Genomic DNA, 23,291 nt, shown 5'->3' with positions numbered 1-23,291 from the left:
TTTAAAAACAGATAATTGGAAGAAGGCATGGCTGATCATCAACAGTGCCAAAGAAGCTTTGTGGTTGTTGAGAAACATGCATCTGTATAATAAAACAAAAAATCAAGCAACAGAAATTGATTTTTGTAAAATTGTTTTTGGTAGAGTGAAAGATTATATATGGATGGATATTAAGAACTTGGGAAGGAACAATGCAATGAAAAAATGGAAAATTAATTCAATGACAGATTTATTTTTGTAAAATGTATGTTTTGGTGATGTGATTATGTAATGGATTTTTCTAATAAACTTTTATATAAAGCAAGCGAAATGCATTTCTAAAGTGTTTGGACTCGCTATCCACGAGGAAGAGCGAGTGTTCATTTTTGAGCGTGAAGGAAACAGCGAGTGTTGTTTTTGGCTAACTGCTCACTGTTATTGATGACCGCTCCAGTGTTCCTTAGGGGGCTGGCGGACACGTTCCGAGTGGGTATCTTATAAAAAAAGGTACAAAAGACGAACTTGTCTGAAAACATGGATCGCATTAATTGCAATTGGTTTGATACCAATAGGCTTACATAACAGGTATTGTGTATAGACAATGTCATATACACAGAAATGAACAATTAGTGTTTATTAAAGGCTGACTCATTTACATGTTAGATAGATCTAGGTGTACTGGACAAATCTACTGGATTTTTTTCCATGTCGTAATTGTGCCGCCTGTGAATGCGTTTGCGTTTTACAAGCCATACAACGAAAAAAAGAGTACAGTGTCTTACAAGTGATGACTTGTGCTTCAACACGTCATTTATTTGATTTTTTGTCCTTGCCATTTGCAAGATTTTGGAAAAACTACTAAACACTTACGATTGTGCATTAATGAGCGAGCATAAAAGTTCAATTGGGAGAAAAGATATCCATTCACCACTAGCTAGACAGTTTGTAGATGCCAAACATTCCGTTTCAGATCTGAAATACCGCAGCATACGAAAAAATATTTCAGACTCGGAGGTGATAATCTCGATCAAAAACTATTACAATGTGAATCAAAATGGATCTTCTATCTCCATACAGTACAACCCGAGGGATTAAATGAAGAGCTAGGATTATCATGTTTTATGTGATATAATGCGCAACCATACTTGTCTTTCATAAGAGCTGAAAATAAATTATAGTTCTTTGAGATTATGTTTGTTATTTGCAGATTGTTTAGAAATGTACTCAATTATGTTACAACTGTTTTGTCTACGAAACATATCTGTAATATTTATGTAATGCCTTTGTGGTTTTTTAATGAAGCTCATTTGCTAACAGACTGTTCTGATTTTGTTTCTAACCGTGAAGCGATCGCTCTGTTTGCCGTATATTTTCTTTTTGTAAGAGGAGTGTCCTTGCGATCCCATATAGAATGCGACGAAACAGGTCGCCCTCCTTAATATAACCAGAAAAAGAATAACCCATATGGAAAAAATATATTTCATACAAGTTTCCGAATGGCTATTATAAAACATATGTGTATCATATAAGGCTTATATTGTACTTGTGTATTGCCAGGGATATATAAAGGACACATATATGGTAAATGTCTACATATAAGATACCTATAAAATTTTGTATGTCTGCGCATTTAACTGAACTCTGATTCAGGTACAACATTTCTTATTGTTTAATTGATATATTTGGTGTGTTAAGTTTGTAACAAACCCAATCCTTAAGCAACGTCCAATAAACTAGTATTTTGTGACGGAATTACAAGTAAACTACCCTGAACAATATAAACTCTCCAAAGTAGTAGGATTATGCGACAGACATAGAAAATATTAAGAAAATTAAATCATAAGACAGCACCAGAATTCACATAGCAGATGTTATTGAATATGTGTGGAATATTATTTGTTAACAGAGGTTTAAAACATTTGATGTACATGAGTTTTAATCAGACAGCATTTGGACCATTCACAAATGTTCAGCAGAGACCACATTAATACTAATCATAGGACAGATCAAACATTTAGTAAATGTACAGCCTAACATGCCCATGTTGATTAAAGCGTTTCACAGAGTCCATCAGGCAGTCCTTATAAAAAAAAACATAATGTCCAAGAAACAACCACAAGCAATACTTTAAAAGTCCCAAGCTGTTATATCAAGTCCATATTGGGAATGCAGGTTGAGCCAGTAAAGTTTAAACAAAACAAAAAAGAAAAAAAAACAAAAAGAGACTTCTATGCGAGGTGCTCGTTAAACCCCGATAAATAAACAAAATGAGACTTCTATGCGAGGTGCTCGTTAAACCCCGATAAATAAACAAAATGAGACTTCTATGCGAGGTGCTCGTTAAACCCCGATAAATAAACAAAATGAGACTTCTATGCAAGGCGCTCGTTAAACCCTGATAAATAAACAAAATGATAATAATCCCAAACAGTTAGAACCAAACAGATAATCCAGCAGCAGAAAATAAGATTCCTCCCCATCAGGGGATCTCACCCAGTTCTTCCTTGGTCCTGTCGAGCTTGGAGTTTCCAACCAGGTAGTGAGACAAAAAGTGATGATTTGGATAATAAATTGATTAGTCACTGTTGTTACTCTTAGGACAAAAAATAAACAATTTGAATGATGTAGATAGTTTCCATTGGGCAGGAGATTTGATAACTGGTTACTTTCCAACTGAAAAATGGCAGATTAGAAAAAAATACACTGTTTCTAACAACCAACCGATCATTGCTTTCCGATCTCTCTTTTATAGACAGTAACCTTCTTCAAAAAACTCTGCTCTTTCCTCCAAACACTCTGCCTCTGCCTCTGCCTCTGCCTCTGCCTCTGCCTCTGCCTCTGCCTCTGCCTCTGCCTCTGCAACCACACCACACCACACCACACCACACCACACCACACCACACCACACCCAAAAAAGAATCACCCAGAAAAGGAACCACCCCCTGCCCAGGAAGTAATAGCCATATTTAAAGGGTTCCCAATTAAGATACTTAGACAATGATAAATCAAGCTCAATAAGCCCTTTGCCAAGGCAATTAGCAACACCTGACTCTAATTAGAACTTCCATGTGGAAATTTAGGAAAAGATCATTCAGTTAAAACAAGAGAGACCAGTGCAGAGATAAACCCCTTACCAAAAACTGACAGTAAATTGATATAGCTTCACCTAAGTTACCTTATGAATCTGAAAAGCCCACTTTAGAAACAAGGACAAAATTACTTATTTAGCAATTTAATAGACAATTAACTTAACCTGGCCTGGTATTCTGATACTCAATTAAGAGCAGCAGGCAGAAAATTACTTCTGCTGCATTCATGTAGCTAGTGCTACAAGTTAGCATGGACAAAATTCACATTGCATGCATAGTATAGGGATTCAATTTGGCACTACAAATATTGATACATAAAATATGACATGATCATATGTGAAAGTCTTTTAAATTATAACCAATACTAAAATGAAATTGCTTCTTTAAATGGTAAGAATTATATTTTAAAGGAAATACAAAACTACTTAGATGTAACTAGTATGTTTGTCACCTGAAACAATAGATGTAATGATAGTCAGATAGACAGATACATTGATATAGATAGATTTCATTTATGGAACAACATCTTTGTTTACTTTCAGACAAATGAGACAAAAGCCAGTTTATTATAAAATAAACACCTTGAATTAAAAGTAATGTTGTGGAAATTTACAATACACATACACTTTTTTATGTTTTGTACAATACATTATTATACCACCCAAAATATTTAAGAATTTTAACATGCTATAACAATTAAAAATATGGTATGGACTCTGTAAAACTGCACATACAGTATAGCAATTTTATCTGAACTCAATGTTTAGAATCCTGACTAAAATAATTCCACAGTATGTTTGGGGGGGAGGGGGGGGGGGGGGGGGTGTTGGAAAACCTTGACAACCTTGAGAACTTTGAATTTAACCCAGTTTAAAATGTCTTTTTTTACACAACAAACATTCCTTTACACAGACACTAAGACAGATGATGGGAGAATTAGAACAAGTTGAAAGTTATATTACATTTATTACCTAAATGTAAAAACATGTTTTTACATTTTGCTTTCATCAAAATAGTTATGGTAAGCAACCTTGTAAAACAAACCTGGAACTATCCATAATGCACCTGTTCAATAAAAAATACACAATCATATTATGCCACATATTACAGAGCGGTGTATAAGCAGCTGCAGCAGTTCCTTCTGATTCTCACAAGAGTCACACCTGAAAGAGGGTGCTGATTGTAGTCTTTATGGTCAGAATGGTCAACGGTAAGCAAATCAGCCTTAAAACACATGCTGCTACTTATACTTTGAGATGTAAATTCTTGACTGAAAGATAAATTGTCAAGAAAATGGGTTATTGGGACAAAACACAGACAGAAATTGAAGATCAATGTTCTATATAACATGATCTGTCCAGCATAGTCCACACATGTATCACCAATTATTACATCTGTAATTGGTACAGTATTTGCATTTGTATCTTTTTCTTACTTGGAATCATATATTTTAATCATTTGACACAAAATGTCATTTGATTTTCTACATGTGATTACCATGCATTTTCATGTAACTCAGAGTAGTCTTGACTGTGGTTCTTTTGACGAGTGTTTGATTTGTACAAGGTCCATGTCTACCAATTGCATAACATTGTTCTTGTCCCTTGTCAGTCATCAATGCTATAAAAATTGAAATCTTGAACGCACTTTTATCCTTTAGCATTACAATGCAATTATTTATTTTTACAGATCGAGTATATTTCTGGGAGTGAATCACTTCCTCATTTACAACAATTCTTTCTTAATACTTAACCATTGTAATGCTGTCAACAGTGCTTAAAGCAGTGTGCAGACAAATATAGAGTTTTTCAGAAATTATTCTAATTTTAGGTGCACCAAGTGCTGTGACACCATTGTATTTGTCAACACTATGGATATGGTGATCTGTGGATGTCATTCTTAAAAAGAACAGCTGGAATTCAGCTGAAGCAGTCCACAAGTGTGGCTTTGCAATCTGCGGCAAAGCTCTCAACATTAAAAACGTTTTTGCACACTTGCAAAGGCACGGCTTTACTGTTTTTGTTTTTTTTACCAAATCTAACAATTTACCATTACAATTTTCAAATACAAAGGCTGAATGGCACCAAAGAGGGCCCCAATTTGTCACAGATTTCGCCAGATGCAGAAGCATATGTATATTAAAGCTCATGTGCTCTTTACCATAAAGGTCTTCTACACAAGCAACAAAGTAAACAAGTGCTTCATTTGCATGTGTTATTTCCTCTCTACTTAAATTGGATGATAACAAAACACTTATTCCCCCCACTAGCAGTGCCCAATGAGAGTAATAGGCAGTGGGTAACGTATCTTTCAGTAAAGGTAAGCTGTAGTATAACAGCCATGTTTGCCACTCGTGTGCTTTCCAATATTTACGTAATGTGATGGAGCATGGTGTTCTTGATATTGAACTTGGAGGCTGAATAGATAGTAAAAATTTGTCAACTTCCCTCATGCAATTACCAATATACCATGGTTGACTGTGGTATTTGGATTCAAACCATAACGTTGCTAACTGACAGCATACACCTAAAAGTACACAGAGCATATAATCTGGTACCATGCCATGAATTAAACCAAATTTGGGCATATATATAAGGGGAGAGGGCCCTTTTACTCCGAGGATGTCTGTACCTTCTCTAACTGCTATTTCACTCAATGCCACAGTTGTAGTGTGCTCTCTTTCTTCAGGAATTTCAGATGTATGAGGATAAACTCTCACAGTTCCACACCCTTTTTAACTACATAAACTACATCCATATTTTCCATTAAACTGCTTAAAATTCTGAACCAGCGGTTTTGCCACAGAATCACACACACCACATAATGTATAAACCTTTATGTTTTTCAAAGAATCATCCTTTGGATCTTGCCAGTTTAACCCTGTCTTTGAAAGCTGTATGCATTCATTGACAAAGGGTTCTAGAAATGAATACATTTTAGGTTTTTCCATACCAAACCACAAGCCACATAGAAGCACATGTTTGCTTCTTATATTAGGTGGCAGTTCATTGACAGAACACAGTATTGGCCACATGTTGAATTTAGACGATTTGAATACCAGGACACCATCACAGTTAAATGTAAGTGTAAGCATGTCGTCATTAGGGGATGTACCTCTAAATGCTTTATACAAGTCACCATCATCAAAATCCGTTATTGTGTTATTCGGTATTTTAGGTTCAAAACACACACTATGAACTCCGTGGTTTTCTAAAATATCTCTTAGTTGACTTTCCAAAGGTACATATATAAAAAAATATCCATTTTTCATATTTTCACACATATTAACAGGTGCTGAACAAAAACTACAGGTAGTTGTTTTCCGTGATGAATCAAGCACACCTAGATATTGATCACAGTGAATACAATAATGATGAAACTGAAGCACATCAACAAATTCAAGCAAAGGCTTCTCAAAAAAGTATTTGGTTGATGGCACTGACGATTTATCTTCACAATGCATTTGAATAAGCTTTAGCAAATCATTTACAGCAACGTGTGTTAATCCATGTCTCAGAACAAAAGATAGTATCGCAAGACGACTCTTTTCTTCTGTCATTTGCAAGGAAGAGTCACCTACATGTTCTGTGTTTTCATTTTCAACCTGTGGCAATAAATGAAATGTACTATTATTATTTAAAACACATACAGACACAAACAAACGTTACATGTAAGTATATCTCTCTATCTCTAGGCTTAAGTCCACACTGAAAAACATACATAGGTATAGATATATACACATACATATTTACCTAACTCACACATATATAGTGTTGAGAAAACACATGCACTTCTGCATACCTCATTTACATGTTCCGTCTGAAATGCTGTTGAATCACTGAACAGAGACTGATCCGATTGCATTTCGTTCTGTTGAATTAACATACATTATTGTGTTTAACCATATTACATAATGTAAGACATATTTATGGCAAGGATGTGTGCGTATTTACACTGTTACATAAAAATAAAATAAAAACGATCAAAATAAATGTATCAAGACCAGATCCCAAAGCTTAAAACAAAACAAAAAGTCCAGGATATTAGTCTGTATTATTTGAAATACTGTACATACCTGCTAAAGATAAGAGTTTGCACTTTCTAACACACAACCATCTGTAGTCTAATAATGAAAAAAATAAACACTTTGGAAAAATAACTGTAAACGTATTTTATAAAACTAATGGTAACCCTCGTTTGCAATTTAACATTTGTGAAAAAGATATGTTTAGCAAAATTTGAAAATACGTCAGAATTATATCACTGATTACTTTCAAATGTATTTAATGAATTCCATACTGTGTTCTGCAAAGCAACAGATTACCGAAATAAATTTTACAAAACTTTTCGTCTTCGATTTATTGATTAGTCTGTTCCTCGCACATTGTTTGAAAATATTCCATTGTTTTACTGTAAAATCAGACTGCATAAACAGTTAATATTATATTAATTGTATATTTACTTTACTATCTCAATATTTCATTATGAAACATACTTACTTTTTCCAACAGGTTTTTGTTCGAGAAGGGACACGCTTGTTTTCTGAAATATCCTCATCTTCTTGTGGTAAAAGGTACCTTTTCCTTTTCATTAGATGCCGTTCCATTTTTAAAAAAATATTATTATTATTATTCTTTTAATGCCGAATCATTTACAAAATATTGCAATAGCAGAAAAATACCAAGTTTACGTTTTTTTGTGGTGTTGTTGAAAAGAAAGGGTACATTTATTAATTTGTTTTATTAGATAATAGATTCGCCATTGCAAAGAAGATGCAGGAGTGCGTTGAAAAGAAGGATCTGGGGAAACGCCTGAAGAGGCCGCTTAAAATGCCTAAGAGATATGAGTCTTCTTCAGATGGTTCTGATACAGAACCGGTAAGCAGTAGCCCCTGCCCCTATGTAATTTAAGTGTGTAATCGTATCGAGATTTGTTTAAACACAAGTTTTCTGGGTGGATTTAATATCAAAACATTTTAAAAGTTATTTATTTATGTAGGTTAAGAAAACATCTTCAGAGACCAGCATGGCAAAACAGTGCTTACAGAAACACAAGTCAGGTTCCACTGCTGAAACACGAGATGTTGAAGAAGACCATTTGAAGAGTGTACAGCTCCAGAAAGAAAATCAGGATCTTAAGGAAGAGAATCAAAATCTTAAGGAAATGCTCTTCAAAGGCATGTTAAAACATTTTGTATTATAGCAGCGATTGGGTGTCTGCTGTGTGTTTTGGTTCTGTGTTCAAAAATACCTTTCTCAATTTTCTTTTTCTGTAGTTTGATGTAGGATTTTAGAAAGGAAGTTTGCAGAGTTCGTTATCAACTATGCTGTTTTGGATTGTGTGATATTTTCAGTTTTTAAAGTTTACAAATTCTTATTATCTTGAAAAGGTAAAACATTTTTTTCTCGAAATAAAACACTGAAATGTCTTAAGGTAAGATTACTCAAACAATTGAGGTATAGGCACTGTCGCAAAAAAAAATCAGATTAAAACATTATCTAATTTTTATATTAAGAGTATTTATGTCCTTTATATTTCCTACTTTAAACTGTACAGTTGTATGTCCATTCTGCTAAAGCTTCTGTATAATATTTGTGTGTGTGTGTGTTTTTTTTAAAGAAATGCCTATGTTTTTGACCGAAATAAAAGAGATTTTGCATAGATCCATGAACAATATCAGACGTTCATCAACTCCAGAAGTGGATCCTCCAACTACACCAAAATCAGGAAATTCAATGAAGACCGGAAACCCAACCCAGGTTCTTGACAAGGTATAAAACAATGCTGATATTTCTTTGATTTTTGAATAGGAATAATATACTCCTAACTTTAAAGTTTTGAGTTTGGTCTAAATCACCTCTATTTTATTTTTTACAGGTAGAAATATATCCAGGTACTGGGGTGTTCTGTGACAAACTTGTGTGGGCTTTAGCCAACAATTCACACACAGCAACATCATTTGTGCGCACTCTTCTTGTGAATCTATTCCCTTTAGATGTTTTGCTGAAAAGTAACTTGAGAGGGAGGAGCAAAGACACCACAGAGCACAGACCTGCATTAGATGCAACAAAGATTGATGCCATCTACAGTAAGATTTTGTTCATTAATCTTTTTTTGATATTTATAAATGGCATTTTAGAGTCTGCTACATTAAAATGCTTCTTTCTCTCTAATATGGGTTGCTATATTGTACTAGTGGCATTGATATTTATGGACAATATGTTCTTTACAATGTTAGCTATTTCATAATTGTCTTTTAAAAAACCTATTAAAACATTGATTTCTACAAAAACGTAACATTTGATGTATTAATTGTGGGTTTTAATTGTGATATGTTTTCTTTTTAAGGAGCAACTTTGCAGAAGTGGCATAATACCCCACAGGCTGTTATTGGCTCAGCAATCAATGGCAAGTTGGCTGAACTTCGCAATAAAAGTAAACAAAAACTACAGCATACATGGACTCAAAGTGAGGGAGATGTGAGCACTGAATGAGTATGTCATAATGTAGCCTTGATTTAATAGGAATCCAAATAATTCCAGTTCTTCCATTTCTCATTACATGTTACAGTTCCTATTTGTGTTTTGCAAATGGCATGTAAGGTATAAGGAGTTTGTGTATAACATGTTTGATAAATAATTTCAATCTGTTATTTGCACACACACAAAAAATAATATGTGGTATAATGTACACCATTGTTTAACTTGGCTATTTTGTATAAGCTTTTCCAACATGATTATATGTTTTTGTCATGTTAGGTTGCTTGTTGTTGTTCTTGGAATATTACTTTTTTTATTTTTATCAAACCTTACTATTTTGAGTCTACCACTATTGGAAGAGAAGCCATTTAGAGATGGCCCTAAGTTGTCCTAAAAACAGCCAGTGTAAACGCACCATTAGACTTTTATAACATGCAGGATCACATCTCTGAGTATTGCAAGCCAAATTATCATTTAGAGATATATCACATTGCATTTTAAGATATCTCGAAATGATGTAGATATATTTACAGACTTAAGAGCAAATTGTGCAAATTGACTAATATATTGTTTTCTTATTATGAATGAAACAAATGTGTATATGACAAGTTTTCAAAAAATATACTTTTGTCATAATGTCACTTTGTTTAATATGCTTATCCTTTTGTTGATTCTCATTTTGTTAGTCAGATTGCTATCCCCACATTATTTGCAATAAGGGTGTGCCAGTTATTGTCCACAACTGTATAATGGGGAATAATATGTGATTACTTAAAAACACTTCAGTATAAATGTTATTTTAATTGTGTTTTTTAATTTGCAGTTGTAAAACTTTGAAATAAAAGCAATTTCCAGTAAAATATTGCCTTCTATCCCTTTTTAACAGTCAGTACAGCAACTATTTTGTAATATACAGTGCACATATAGTGTTGTTGCAAAAATGTATATATATGCTATTTAATTATATACTGATATTTTTATAGACAACCAATATAGAGATTCATATACAAACTTAAATTTCATGTTTCATATGTGTAATATTAAATTCATATATGAACAATATAAAGTGTATATACAAACAACCATTGTTTAGTATGTGTTGCATATATGACATGTATGTAACATATCCAATTTTACATAATATGATATACGTTCTTTATATGGCTCATATAAAAGCATATATATATTTAATATAAGAAACATATATCAAACTATCTAATTTCATATATGTTAACATATATAAAAGTGGCCATAATTGTATTTTGAGGCATATAAACATCATATATTGATACATATATAAAACTACTATATTAAACTTATATGCAGCATATAGTTTTTTCCATGTGGGAAGTACACGCACACGCCAGGTGATTTACTGCAGCGTCAGACATTGGAGGTTCAGCAGTGTGCTGCAGTGTTGTGCAAAGTCGTCGGTCTAAGTCAGGATGGCCCAGCGGTCTAAGGCACTGCGTTCAGATCGCAGTCTTTATGGAGGTGTGGGTTCGAATCCAACTTCTGACAAATCTTCTTGTTAATTTATTTCTAAAATGACCACCGAATGCTTGGTGATTTTAGTTGTTTTTCTTGTTAGTATTCAAATCACAGGTTTTTAAATGAGAGAAAGTCACCACAAGCCCGCACCTCACCACTTTCTTCACACTGTTAAGCTGCCTTATAAAGATAAGGCCTCTAATTATGCCTTTCCAATACTTTGAATGTGTTATTGTTGAGTTTATAACAGCTTGGTAATCATAATGTCTGCAGGACTTGTTTTACTCAGGTTTTAGTAAGCAGCTTTGTGTGTGTGGCCGGTTAGCGCAGTTGGTTAGCGCGTGGTGCTAAAAATGCTAAGGTCGCTGGTTCGATCCCCGTATGGGTCATGACTTTTCTTCTTTAAAGAAACCACAGCATTTGTAATGGTGCCAAAATGAACATTCTTTAGAAAATGAACCGGTACGATATGAAGTACAACCAGTAATATTTCAGATTCCTGATCTTTAAACATGTATTAGTGTTGCACCCTTAAAAAGAAACACGCAGCAGTCCGCTTTCATCTTCTTTTTGCAACTTTAATAAGCCACGGTCCGAATCAGTTTTTAACAAAATAAGGCGTATCAATTCTTTTGTACATACAACTCAGTTTTTTTCTGCTCACAGATCTGGCATTTTTAGTTGTATTTTCTTATTTTTCCCATATGTAGCCATTCACTGTTATCACATGCGCATACTTCTTTTTTTCGTTCGTTTTTCACGCTGTGACCTTCAACCTCTCTACGTTCAAAACCGTCTATGTCTTAAAGGTACAGTGCTCCTTACAAACTAATGATCAACATTCATATTTTTATTCCTAGCATTTTCTAGGGCTCAACACCCTCCCCTACTAAGAAAATAAAAATGTTGTCAAAACATTTTTTTTTTTAAATTAACAATAATAAACAATTTAACCTTAAAGTGGGGTGTGGCAAGTTTTCTTTTACAAAGATTACATTTTACACCTTTCATCTCAATACTTCAGGCATAAATACAAGAAACAATAAAAATGGTCCTATTTTTCTTGTTTTTCAGGAGTTTAAATTAGCCTACAGTTATGTTGGTTGGCCACCCAACAAAACGATGGGACAGGCATGGCATCTACCACTTTACTCACCTTTTTTCTGTGCTTTAAACACGTACATGCCACTTTTCACTTAGATAACAAATACTTGTACAGTACCAATCAAAATTCCGTTAACTGTACTGGTACTCTGTATCTTCAACTCACTAAAGAACAGGTGTCACCTTTGTGTTCAGTTATACTCTGGTAGTCTAACCCAGTAGTTACTAGGGACTGTAAATAGACATTTACTTCAAAACTACACTAACTGTCAGTCAGGCATTGTAAATAAACATGTACTCTTTAAAATACCTTAATGGTCCATACATAACTTTCGTTATTTAACTAACTTTTTTTTTTTTACAAGAACATGAAACATTTAACAGTCTCTCAGTCCTTCGTTCAGCATCCTTGGCCTACCATGCAGAAGTGACCAGACTTCGGTGGCATCTCGGTGGAGCCCAGACAGTCGGTACAGGTTTCCATCTAAGCATTGCATGTCCCTCCATCACACTATGTACTCTCTGGTCAGCAGGTCGATAGGTAGGTTCCCCTAAACTATCATAAGTATACAGCTTTCGTGGCTGTCTCACTCGCACGGATTGTCTGTTGCATCTGGGGTCAACTTCTTCCTCTTCCTCTTACCGTCGGATTCTCCTGACAGATGGTGATTGCTTATATCCTGTTCCTCATCCTCAGGCTGGGCATTTTCAGGTTTTTCCTCCATCTGTGGTCTAGTTGGGTAAGAAGTACTTTCCTCTATTCCAGGCTCAAATTCCTCTGCTTCTGGATTCAAGTTTGTTTCTTCTCTTGTAACAGTTCTAGGTGCTGTTATAAAGAAACCATATGGTTCTTCATCAGAGCTTTCAGAATTTTCCTGATTCACTGAAACAGTGTGGTCTCTGCGCCAGGGTGTTTTTATCTTTTGACTGTGGGGTTTTTGTTTTGGCTGTGCGTTAGTACTGATTTGACCATCTACAAGATATGGACAGGGCATTAGCAAGTTTCTGTGCAGAACTCTTATTCGCCCACTTCCTTCTAATGGCTCAACCTCATACACTGGGCTGTCTGTCCCTCTTCTTTTTTTTCACTGCATGTATCTTATCTTCCCAGTGTGCACGTAACTTTCCAGGTCCTCCTCTCTCGGACAAATTTCTTACCAGCACGTGATCTCCTGGTTTCAGAACTGAACTCCAAGCTCGCTGATTGTAATACTTGTTTCCACGTGCTGCAGATTTTTTAAAGTTTTTAGACGCAATCTCATAGGCTTCCTGCATAGCTGTTTTCCACTTTTCTGCATAACTTTCATGGGACTGCTTTTCCATTTCTTGTTCTCTCAGAAAAATCAGGTCAATTGGTAGCTTTGGTTCTCGGCCAAAGAGCAGAAAGAACGGGGAAAATCCAGTTGCCTCGTGGACAGTAGAATTATAGGCATGGACCACTTTATTGAGGTAATCCTTCCAGTTCGACTTCTGGACTTCTTCCAGTGTCCGCAACATGCTCAGTAATGTCCGGTTAAAACGTTCTGCAGGGATCGTTTGAGGATGATAGGGACTTGTCCTTGAGTTAAGTATCCCACTGTATTCTTGCAGTTTCCTGAAGAGCTCATTTTCAAACTCCCTTCCCTGGTCATGATGGATCTTCGATGGGAATCCAAATCTCAGGATGAAATCATTGAATATTTTCTGTGCTGCAGTCTTTCCAGACTTGTTTGATGTTGCATAGGCCTGAGCAAACTTTGTAAAATGATCTACAATGACTAGAATATATTCATATCCACCTTTGCTTCTTTCTAAGTGCAGGTAATCAATGGAGATCATCTCGAACGGTGCAGTGGTTACAATACTTTGTAGCGGAGTTCTTGTTGTTCGATTTGGTTTCTTTTGTTTTAGACATCTACACAATTTAGTTATGTAGTGCTCGATTTCTTCTCTCATTTTCGGCCAATAGTAATGATCTCTGGCTAAAGCAAGCATCCTGTCAGCTCCCAAGTGCCCCATCTCCTCATGAAGTTGCTTGAAGACTACCATCTTATACTTCTCTGGCATGACCATTTGAAGTTTTGTTACTGTTTTGCGGCAAAGTATTCCAATCTTGTCCACTTGTAAGCGAGGCCACTCTCTCAGTAGATGTCTTACTGTCGCAGGTTCTTTTTGCCTTTCTTTATTTTTCAGGACATTGTTCTGCAGCTTTAGAGCTATCACTCTACTGATAACTGGGTCCTCTTTCTGCGCATCTCTGATGTCCTCAGTCGTCTGTAGTTGGGCTGTAGTCTCACATTCCCATACAGTTTCTGCCAAAGTGGCCACATCACACGACACAGCGGAGATCCAGTCAACATCACCTCTTTCCTGAGCATCAAGTGCTTCTTCCATTGCAGCTAGAGTATCAGGCTGGCACTCCAGTGTACATTCAGTCATCAGGTCTTCGATCTTTGTGGGCCTCCTTGATAAGAAGTCAGCATCTCTATTGGCAGATCCCAGACAGCACTTCAAAGTAAATCGATAATCTGCAAGTTCTGCCACCCAGCGATGGCCTGTAGCGTTTAGCTTGGCTGTCTTCATTATATAGGTCAACGGATTGTTGTCACTATATACTGTAAAGTGAGGAGCATAGAAGAGATAGTCACGGAAACACTCTGTGATGGCCCATTTTAAAGCTAGGAATTCCAGCTTTCCTGAGTGAAGTCTATAATTTTTTTCTGCAGGAGTCAAAGTTCGGGATCCATAGGCAATAACTCTCAGTACACCCTCCTGCCTCTGATACAGGATTGCTCCCAGACCTTCTTCTGAAGCATCAACATGCAACAAAAACGTTTTTTCACAATCAGGGTATGACATCTCTGGTGGACTTGTCAGGGCTTCCACTAACCTCTCTAGTATGTCTTGATGCCTCTCAGTCCATTCTACTGGTTGGGATGGTGGTGGCTGGAATGACCGCTTGCCCTCTGTTCTCCCTTTTGAGTTCTTCCTCCTTACCCCTCCCCCTCTGGGAATTGAAAGAAGTTCATAGATCGGCTTGGCAAGTCTGGAGAAATCTGGTATGTACCCTCTATAATAGCTCAGGAAGCCAATCAGTTTTCTTACTTCTCTTACTGTTGCAGGCTTTTCAGTTTTCAGTGCTTGGACTGCGGCAATGTCTTTTGGGTTCATGCTGTATCCATGTTCAGAAACGACACGTCCCACGTAGCAAACCTCTCTTCTGAAGAAGTCACATTTTGTAGGTCTTAATTTTATTCCACATTGCTGTTGTCTCCTTAGAACTTTACAAACATTGCTTTCAAAATCACTGCTGAAAACTAGGATGTCATCTAAATATGGAACACACACATTGTCTCTCAGGTCTCCAAGGCATTCTTCCATGTAACGTTGAAAAGCCACCGGTGCATTGGTCAGTCCAAATGGAATGCGGACCCATTCATACAGACCTCATGGTGTAATGAAGGCTGTACACACTCTGCTTTCCTCTTTGATGAACCCCTGGTGATATGCTTTGCCCTGATCAAGCACATTAAACCAGGAATTTCCACCCAAGTTTTCAATAATTTTTTGGATTCTAGGAATTGGATGATGATCAGGAAGTGTTTTCTGGTTGAGCTGCCTGTAGTCTAAGCATAGATGAAGTCCACCATCCTTCTTTCTCACACAGGAGGAGCATGACTTCTGAATCCACCCTCGATTGAACAGGTCCTGGATGTAATTCTTAACTTCCTGGTACTGAGGTCTCGGAATGGCGTTGTATGTTTTTTTTACAGGGATGTTGTCTTTAACCCTTTGTGGTCCATTTATTAATTACGCGTCAGGCAAACCAGGTCTAATTAATTTTCACACGTGCAGTTAATTTTATAAGCGCTGTTTAACCCTTTGCGGTCCATTGTCGGACTGGGTCCGACATTGCAATTATTCCTCACAGGTCCTTTGTCGGACTAGGTCCGACATCATTATAGCAACGCAATAAACGGGTGTTTAGTCGTTTTTTCTCCGGAAAAAGCCGAGAAAACCATTCAATTGCCGAGTGGGAGCGACAGGAGCCGAGACAAATCGAAAAAAAAAAAAAAAAGGCGTATCTCATGAATAGTCATACATTGTATCAGGTATCAGATAACAGGGCGTTCATAGTAAACAAGCTGGCTGAGTGCGTCAGCGCACTGAGACTATCATGGACATTTGCAGAGCTTTTTTCAGATGTTATAGTAATAAAATAATGACTTGGATCGCATTATTGAGGAGTTTGGTGATAAAACGAGTGATCCGGAGATGATCGATCGGTATGTACGACTATTATTATTATTATTATTTATTTCTTTCATAGTTGATCGCTATAGCAAACGAAAGGGTGGGGCGGGGCTGGAGATGCTTAGTGAGTGCTTTGTTGATATGCAGGGCCATTTAAACCCGTTTGACTGTGAAAAAAAATACTTTTAAACAGCGCGTATAAAATTAACTGCGCGTGTGAAAATTAATTAGACCTGGCGTGCCTGACGCGCGATTAATAAATGGACTGCAAAGGTAAAAGTATTTTTTTTCATAGTCAAACAGGTTTAAATGGCCCTGCATATCAACAAAGCACTCACTAGGCATCTCCAGCCCCGCCCCACCCTTTCGTTTGCTATAGCGTTCACCTATGTAAGAAATAAATAATAATAATAATAGTTGTACATACCGATCAATCATCTCCGGATCACTCGTTTTATCACCAAACTCTTCAATAATGCGATCCAAGTCATTATTTTATTACTATAACATCTCAAAAAAGCTCTGCAAATGTCTGTGTTTTCTGTGCGCTGATTCAGTCAGCCAACTTGTTTACTTACGACCTCCCCCGTTATCTGATACCTGATACCATGTATGGCTATTCATGAGAGACGCCTTTTTTTTTTTTTTTCGACTTGTCTTGGCTCCTATCGCTCCCACTCGGCAATTGAATGGTTTTCTCGGCTTTTTCCGGAGAAAAAACGACTAAACACCTGTTTATTGCGTTGCTATAATGATGTCGGACCCAGTCTGACAATGGACCGCAAAGGGTTAAGGGTAATCTCCATGTTCATGTCCAGAATGCATCCAGTGTCCCAATCATCTTTAGCAAAGGCCTTGCACTCTTTACTCAACATTTCTCTGACAATCTGCTGTTGTGCTGCTGAAAGATGACTGAGGTCTACTGGCGGGTCCCACAGCTCTTTTGGCTCTTCACTGCAGTGCTCCTCTTCAGCTTGAGTGAATGCGATTGGCTTTGACTGGGGTGGCATTTGTTTTTGAACAGGTGGGGTGACTTCTACTGGATAGGCTACAGCAATAGCGTGTAATCGACCTAACACTATCCTATTTTGACCTAACACAATCCTATTTTGGAGAGTGATGTCCTTATCCGTTGTATTTTCTATGGTCACTACCACACACAAGTGGTTTTCTGTTGAGAGTTGGATAAGTTGTTCTTTGACTTGTAACCCTTGAGGCCAGGGAGTTTCTTCATAGGGTTCAAGCACCATTTGATTGTTCAATTGGAAGGCCTTGTTCAATCTCCCACATTTCACATCTACAATTTTACGTTCAGGAATAACAATGTCTTGTCGGCCCAGTCTCACTAGTAAGGAATTAGATGTGCCCTCTTGTTTCTTCAGCAAACTGAGAAGAGTTCTGGCTTTCTTAGTCCCCACTTCTAAAGCTGAGCTCAAGGTTTGCACACACTGCGTGAGTGATGCTCCTTTGTCTGTTGATAGACCGCTCAGCACCAATTGTTCAATTACATTGAATCCCAGAATTTGCCTTTCCAGTGAGCTGGTACTTACGAGGAATGGAACTAGGAGTCTATCATTATTCCTGCTGCTGCTGGTGGGTAGACTGAAGTCAACTTCTATCCAGCCTTCATATGGAACGGTTGTACCATTGGCAGCTGTCAGTTTTAGCTTGGTTTCTCCTTCCAGTAACTCATCAACAGGTCTCATTTCAGTTTCTGGTAAGTATTTGTTTTTCCAATCAAGCCCCACTATTGATACCTGTGATCCAGTGTCCCACAACACCAATGTAGTATTTCCTCTTAATGAGCATTGTACTAAACATATTTGCCTCACCAGCTTTGCTGTCTTCTTCTGCTTCCTTGAAAGAGAGCTATTGGTACAGTACAGACCTTCATCTGTTTCAACTGTCACTTCAGCACTAGTAACTTGTTGCACTGTCGTCACTGCTTCCCTCTTACTTCGGCAGCCTACAGCCCAGTGGTCACTGCTGCCACACTTGTAACAGTGCTCACACCTGCCTTCAAGATTTACTTGTTCACATCGAAAGCATCGCCTTCCTCCAGCTGGTCGGACCGTCCCTCTCTGGTTCTGCAATGGCTGGCCCGTGTCATTTACAGCTTGTTTTCTTGAAATCTGGGCCAGAGATGCAACTTGATTAGTCAGGTTGTGTAGTGCTTCACAGATTTCTTTGATTCCAGAATCAAGTTTGTTCATCCAAGTGTTTTCTCGTGGTGCTTTACAATATTTATCTCTGTTGGGGCTTTCCTGCCCTCTTCCACAGTCATCATCCACTGCATTGACTCTCACCATTCTTGGCTTAGTTGCTGTCAGTTTCTGTTTTCTCTTTCTCCATGCTGTACGCCATATTCATTTTCTCCAGTAGGGTCTCATCATCTACGTTTGAGTCTTGCAAGTATGGTTTGAGATCTGAGTTGTCATCATGCAAGCCTGTCATCACTGTTTGCAGGAACTGGTTTTGAACAAGCTCAAAATTGTACCTCAGTCCACATTTGGCTCTTTCTGAAGCAAAAAGCACTTTTTGTCTCAAATCCATAACACGCACAAGAAATTGATTTGGTGTCTCTTTCGGCTGTTGAACAGCGCAGGTCAGTGAATGATACAGTTCTGTTGCATCCTTCTCTATGTAGTGAGTTCGCAAGATTTGCCTCAAAATGGATAACCTCAAATCAGTTCTGCTTTCTAAGTAGCTCCTTAACTTTAACTCTGGAACAATTGCTTGGATGACGGCTTCTACAACTTCCATTTCATCATAGCCTTTTTTCAGAGCTTTTTCAATCTGTCTTTCTAAGCTACTGTAGCTCAACTTGTCTTTCTGGCTGGGTTCTCCAATTTGCCCTACAATTCTCAAATATTTTCTGTATAATGATGAATATTTGCATGTCCTTTAGCATTAACAGGCACTGCATCCATAGGAACAACACTTAGTTGCAATACTACTTTTTGTCAGCAGAGGTCGCGCTTGTTGCTGCAATGCGGTAGAATCGTTTACTACATTCACTGGCTCTACATTGTTTACTGCCTGCGGTGGAGAAGTTTCTGTATTAGCACCACTTTCCCTTCTCAGACAATCAAGCTGATCGTTAAGTTCAAGAAGCACTGACATTCCCTCATCTTCTAGGTTTATTACATCGTCCCCTTCCAAATATGCAATAATCAATTTTCTCAGAAAACGCAGAGTTTTTGCTGGTGCACCCTCATCTTCTTTTACTGTGATATTTAACAATTTGCATATCTCTCTTAACTCGTCCAATCCTAAAGGCAATAGCTTTCCTTCTATCTCCGTAAGGAGAGCATCCCGTTCATCAGACATTATTGCTTTGCTTTATAATACGCCGAAAGGACTGAAAAATGCAAAACAAATCGCACTTACTACAGTCTCTGCTTTAGGACAGCCTTATGGATTCTTTTCTGTAACGGCGTCTCTTCTCGTGGTCTCCTCCTTTGATAGTATATCAGGCTGGTTTTAAAACGCGTTTTGTTTTGTTTTTTTAGAACTGGGTGGAAACACAAATTTTTCTGTTGCACCCTTAAAAAGAAACACGCAGCAGTCCGCTTTCTTCTTCTTTTTGCAACTTTAATAAGCAGTTTTTAACAAAGCAAGGTGTATCACTTCCGTAAAAGATCCAGTAGATACGTGCTGCTGAACCACTGCTTTCCCGTTCCACCAACTGGCACAGACTCAATACGTTTGCAGGCAAGTATCTTTTATTTACAATATTTACATCAAATAAGCATTTTCTGTGACAGTTCTCGCCCTGTATGGGCCACTGACTAACTCACTTCTTCAACCCTCTCTAGCTACACCAGGATGTGGAGATAGAAAAGAAGTCCAAGGATACTCTTACTGAAGTGAGTCAGTCCGTGGGTAAGAACAGGGTCAGCTCTCTTTCCTAGAGCTGTCCTGGGTCACCGATAAAAGTAGGTTGAGCTCCCTCTGCTGGAGTATTCCGGTAACCCAGGTAAGTATAAGACCGGCTCCCACTACTGGAGTAGATCCGCCACACAGGTAACTATCCAACAGACTCCCTCTGCTGGAGTAGTCCTGTAACTCAGGTAAGAACAAGACAGGCTCCCTCTGCTGGAGTAGTCCTGCAACACAGGTAAGTATTAGACCGGCTCCCTCTGCTGGAGTAGTTCTGGAACACAGGTAAGTACAAGACAAGCTCCCTCTGCTGGAGTAGTTCTGGAACACAGGTAAGTACAAGACAAGCTCCCTCTGCTGGAGTAGTTCTGGAACACAGGTAAGTACAAGACAGGCTCCCTATGCTGCAGTAGTCCTGGAACACAGGTAAGTACAAGACAGGCTCCCTCTGCTGGAGTAGTTCTGGAACACAGGTAAGTACAAGAATGGATCCGTTTTTAAAGAAGACTTCCAGGAACACAATAGAGGTAACCTCAGACGTCCAAAGAAGTGAACAAAGATAAAAACAAGTTATATCCGGGCTGTGGAGAAAGAACTCCTGCAGCCAACTCCCGGTCGTCCACAGAAGCAAATTGTATTCCTTCTAAAAGCCAGTGTCCATTTTCCCTGTATTAATCATATGCAAAGTATCTTGTGTCTGTGTTATGAATAAACAATGTCTTGCACTTCCAGTCTCACAAGTCTGTTCTTTCTGGTTATTATTTACTGTCTCTGCAACACGTAAATAACCAATACCTCTCCGGGTTATAAAGCATATAGCACAACACACTACGGTTGTGGCGGCGCACAACCGCACAGCACAGAATACCGCGGGTCTCTTTTAAATTGCTAAGGAGTACAATATCTTCAAGTCGCACCCCGACAACAGAAAATAAAAAAGCCTACCTCAACAACTTTGTAAAAACTAAACGCTGACTATATTTTAACACAAAGGATAGCTTTACCTTGCGATCTCTTTCTTTTTGATTGTTTTTCCAACACACTGGTTTTTGCACGCTACTTCCTTGCAGGACAACGGGGCCGTGTTCCCCACACTTCTCTCCCCTATGGCTCTGCCCTGCTCCTTTTTAAACCCAGAAACCCCACCCAATTAATTGGTACTCGGATTTCTGGGTTGTGTAGTTTCTTCCTTAGCGCTGCCATTTCTTAAAGGCGACGCTATCCTTTCCTCACAATTTCTTTTGTACATACAACTCAGTTTTTTTCTGCTCACAGATCTGGCATTTTTAGTTGTATTTTCTTATTTTTTCCCATATGTAGCCGTTCACTGTTATCACATGCGCACACTTCTTTTTTTTGTTTGTTTTTCACGCTTTGACCTTCAACCTCTCTACGTTCAAAACCATCTACGTCTTAAAGGTACAGTGCTCCTTACAAACTAATGCTCAACATTCATATTTTTATTCCTAGCATTTTCTAGTGCTCAACATTAGCAATGAACACATACAATTAAAAAGAAAGCTTACGTAGTCGGCAGTATTCGAACCTGCGCGGGGAAACACCAATGGATTTCAAGTCCGTCGTCTTAACCACTCGGCCACGACTACATGTTCTTACATGTTCTTACATTTGTCGGTGAAATTATCCATATTATTGTCAAAAGAAGTAAACAACACCCGCGGTGATGCTGTAGAAGGCAGTATAGGCTAACTAATGAACCAAAGTCAAATGCCTTTGTTGAAACTCCATCGATTTATACAAGGCAAGCACACGTGGGAAATGTAAATACAATATCCTTTCTATCAACGTTCATAATAATGAATACATCTTTATTTCAAAATACGTAGCTATTTAAGTGATCTTTTCACACCACCCATACACAAAAAACAAAGTAGATCTTTATTTCAACTGAAAAACTGACTTGCTTCATGGCTGCTGCCACAGCACTCAAGCACGTTGTGTAGCGTGAGCGGACTTAGCAGATAACAAGATCTACAAAATATCACATGCCAATAAAACATAACATAATTATGTTCATTTTTATAACAATACCCCAGATGGAACTCGAACCCACAATCCAGGGCTTAGGAGGCCAGTGCCTTATCCATTAGGCCACTAGGGCTGACATGGGAAGTGCACATTTGGTAGTACTAAAGAAAGTGGGAACAATAGTATTGTGGTTTAAATATCCAAGCCATCGTTGGTGTTCAAACACAGCAGAGTGTTACATTGGGAAAGGGCCGTACTTATCAGTAAGTATTTGAAATTCATGTGTGAAGATTTAAGATTGTGAAGAAGTTTTAATATGCTACGTATTTGCGCATTGGTAACCTTACATAATTACGTTTTGATTAATGCCACTTCCTTACGGACAGTAATCAGGGTGACGATACAAGACCAGAGCCAATAAACCTGTTATTTTCCTGTCCTTTCATTACCATATTCTAGTGTGCTTAGTAGTAATATTACTATAGCTTATGTCAAAAGTCTGATTTATGATCCTTTTGACCTTTTTTTGACCTTATGTGTATGAATTTATGAATATATAATGAGGGGGCGTGGAGTTATGAATTTATGAATATATAATGAGGGGGCGTTGATTTTATATAGGAGCGGGTGTGGTATATATATATATATTTCACAAGTGCTTATAAACATTAAATATTTATAAATGTAAAAGAGTTTGAAATAAAATAATTACTGTTGGTAGGATTCGAACCCACGCAGACAATTAAGTCAAATGGATTTTAAGTCCATCGCCTTAACCACTCAGCCACAACAGTTTTTCTTAAAACATTATTAAATAAAAAATAAGTATTAAGCTTACCGGTGGTTTCAGAGAATCAAGGCGGTACGGTGTTTGAGGAAAAGGTTGAAAAGATCGAGACTAAGATGGGTTTTTGTTTTTTGTTTTTGTTTTTTAAAAAGGGGCAAGTCTGGGCATGTTTTCAGACCTCATAAACGCAGGAAAATATTTGTGCAGTTTATTAGAGTGTTACACAAGATGTCTCATACCGGTGTTAGTAGCTGCTCA

The 23,291-nt window shown here is 37.6% G+C and overlaps 1 long non-coding RNA gene, 3 other non-coding genes and 1 pseudogene across 4 annotated transcripts; 3 read left to right on the top strand and 2 right to left on the bottom strand.

Moving 5' to 3' along the window:
- The first annotated feature begins 271 nt into the window (after positions 1-271).
- Positions 272-470, top strand: LOC117434638 (small nucleolar RNA U3; annotated as a pseudogene).
- A 7,357-nt stretch (positions 471-7,827) lies between these two features.
- LOC117962781 (uncharacterized) lies at positions 7,828-10,363 on the top strand. Its single transcript, XR_009309304.1, has 4 exons — positions 7,828-7,945; positions 8,067-8,839; positions 8,946-9,156; positions 9,417-10,363. It is a non-coding gene; the product is annotated as an uncharacterized LOC117962781 (long non-coding RNA).
- A 990-nt stretch (positions 10,364-11,353) lies between these two features.
- Positions 11,354-11,427, top strand: trnaf-aaa (transfer RNA phenylalanine (anticodon AAA)). The gene has a single exon. It is a non-coding gene; the product is annotated as a tRNA-Phe (tRNA).
- A 10,355-nt stretch (positions 11,428-21,782) lies between these two features.
- Positions 21,783-21,864, bottom strand: trnas-uga (transfer RNA serine (anticodon UGA)). Its single transcript has one exon. It is a non-coding gene; the product is annotated as a tRNA-Ser (tRNA).
- Positions 21,865-22,955: 1,091 nt separating this feature from the next.
- On the bottom strand, positions 22,956-23,040 carry trnal-uaa (transfer RNA leucine (anticodon UAA)). The gene has a single exon. It is a non-coding gene; the product is annotated as a tRNA-Leu (tRNA).
- Positions 23,041-23,291: the final 251 nt, after the last annotated feature.

This window comes from Acipenser ruthenus, chromosome 29, assembly GCF_902713425.1.
Source record: "Acipenser ruthenus chromosome 29, fAciRut3.2 maternal haplotype, whole genome shotgun sequence".
NCBI classification, from domain to species: Eukaryota; Metazoa; Chordata; class Actinopteri; order Acipenseriformes; family Acipenseridae; genus Acipenser; species Acipenser ruthenus.
Note: the sequence above shows the minus strand (reverse complement) of the source record. Positions and strands in the feature narration are given on the sequence as shown.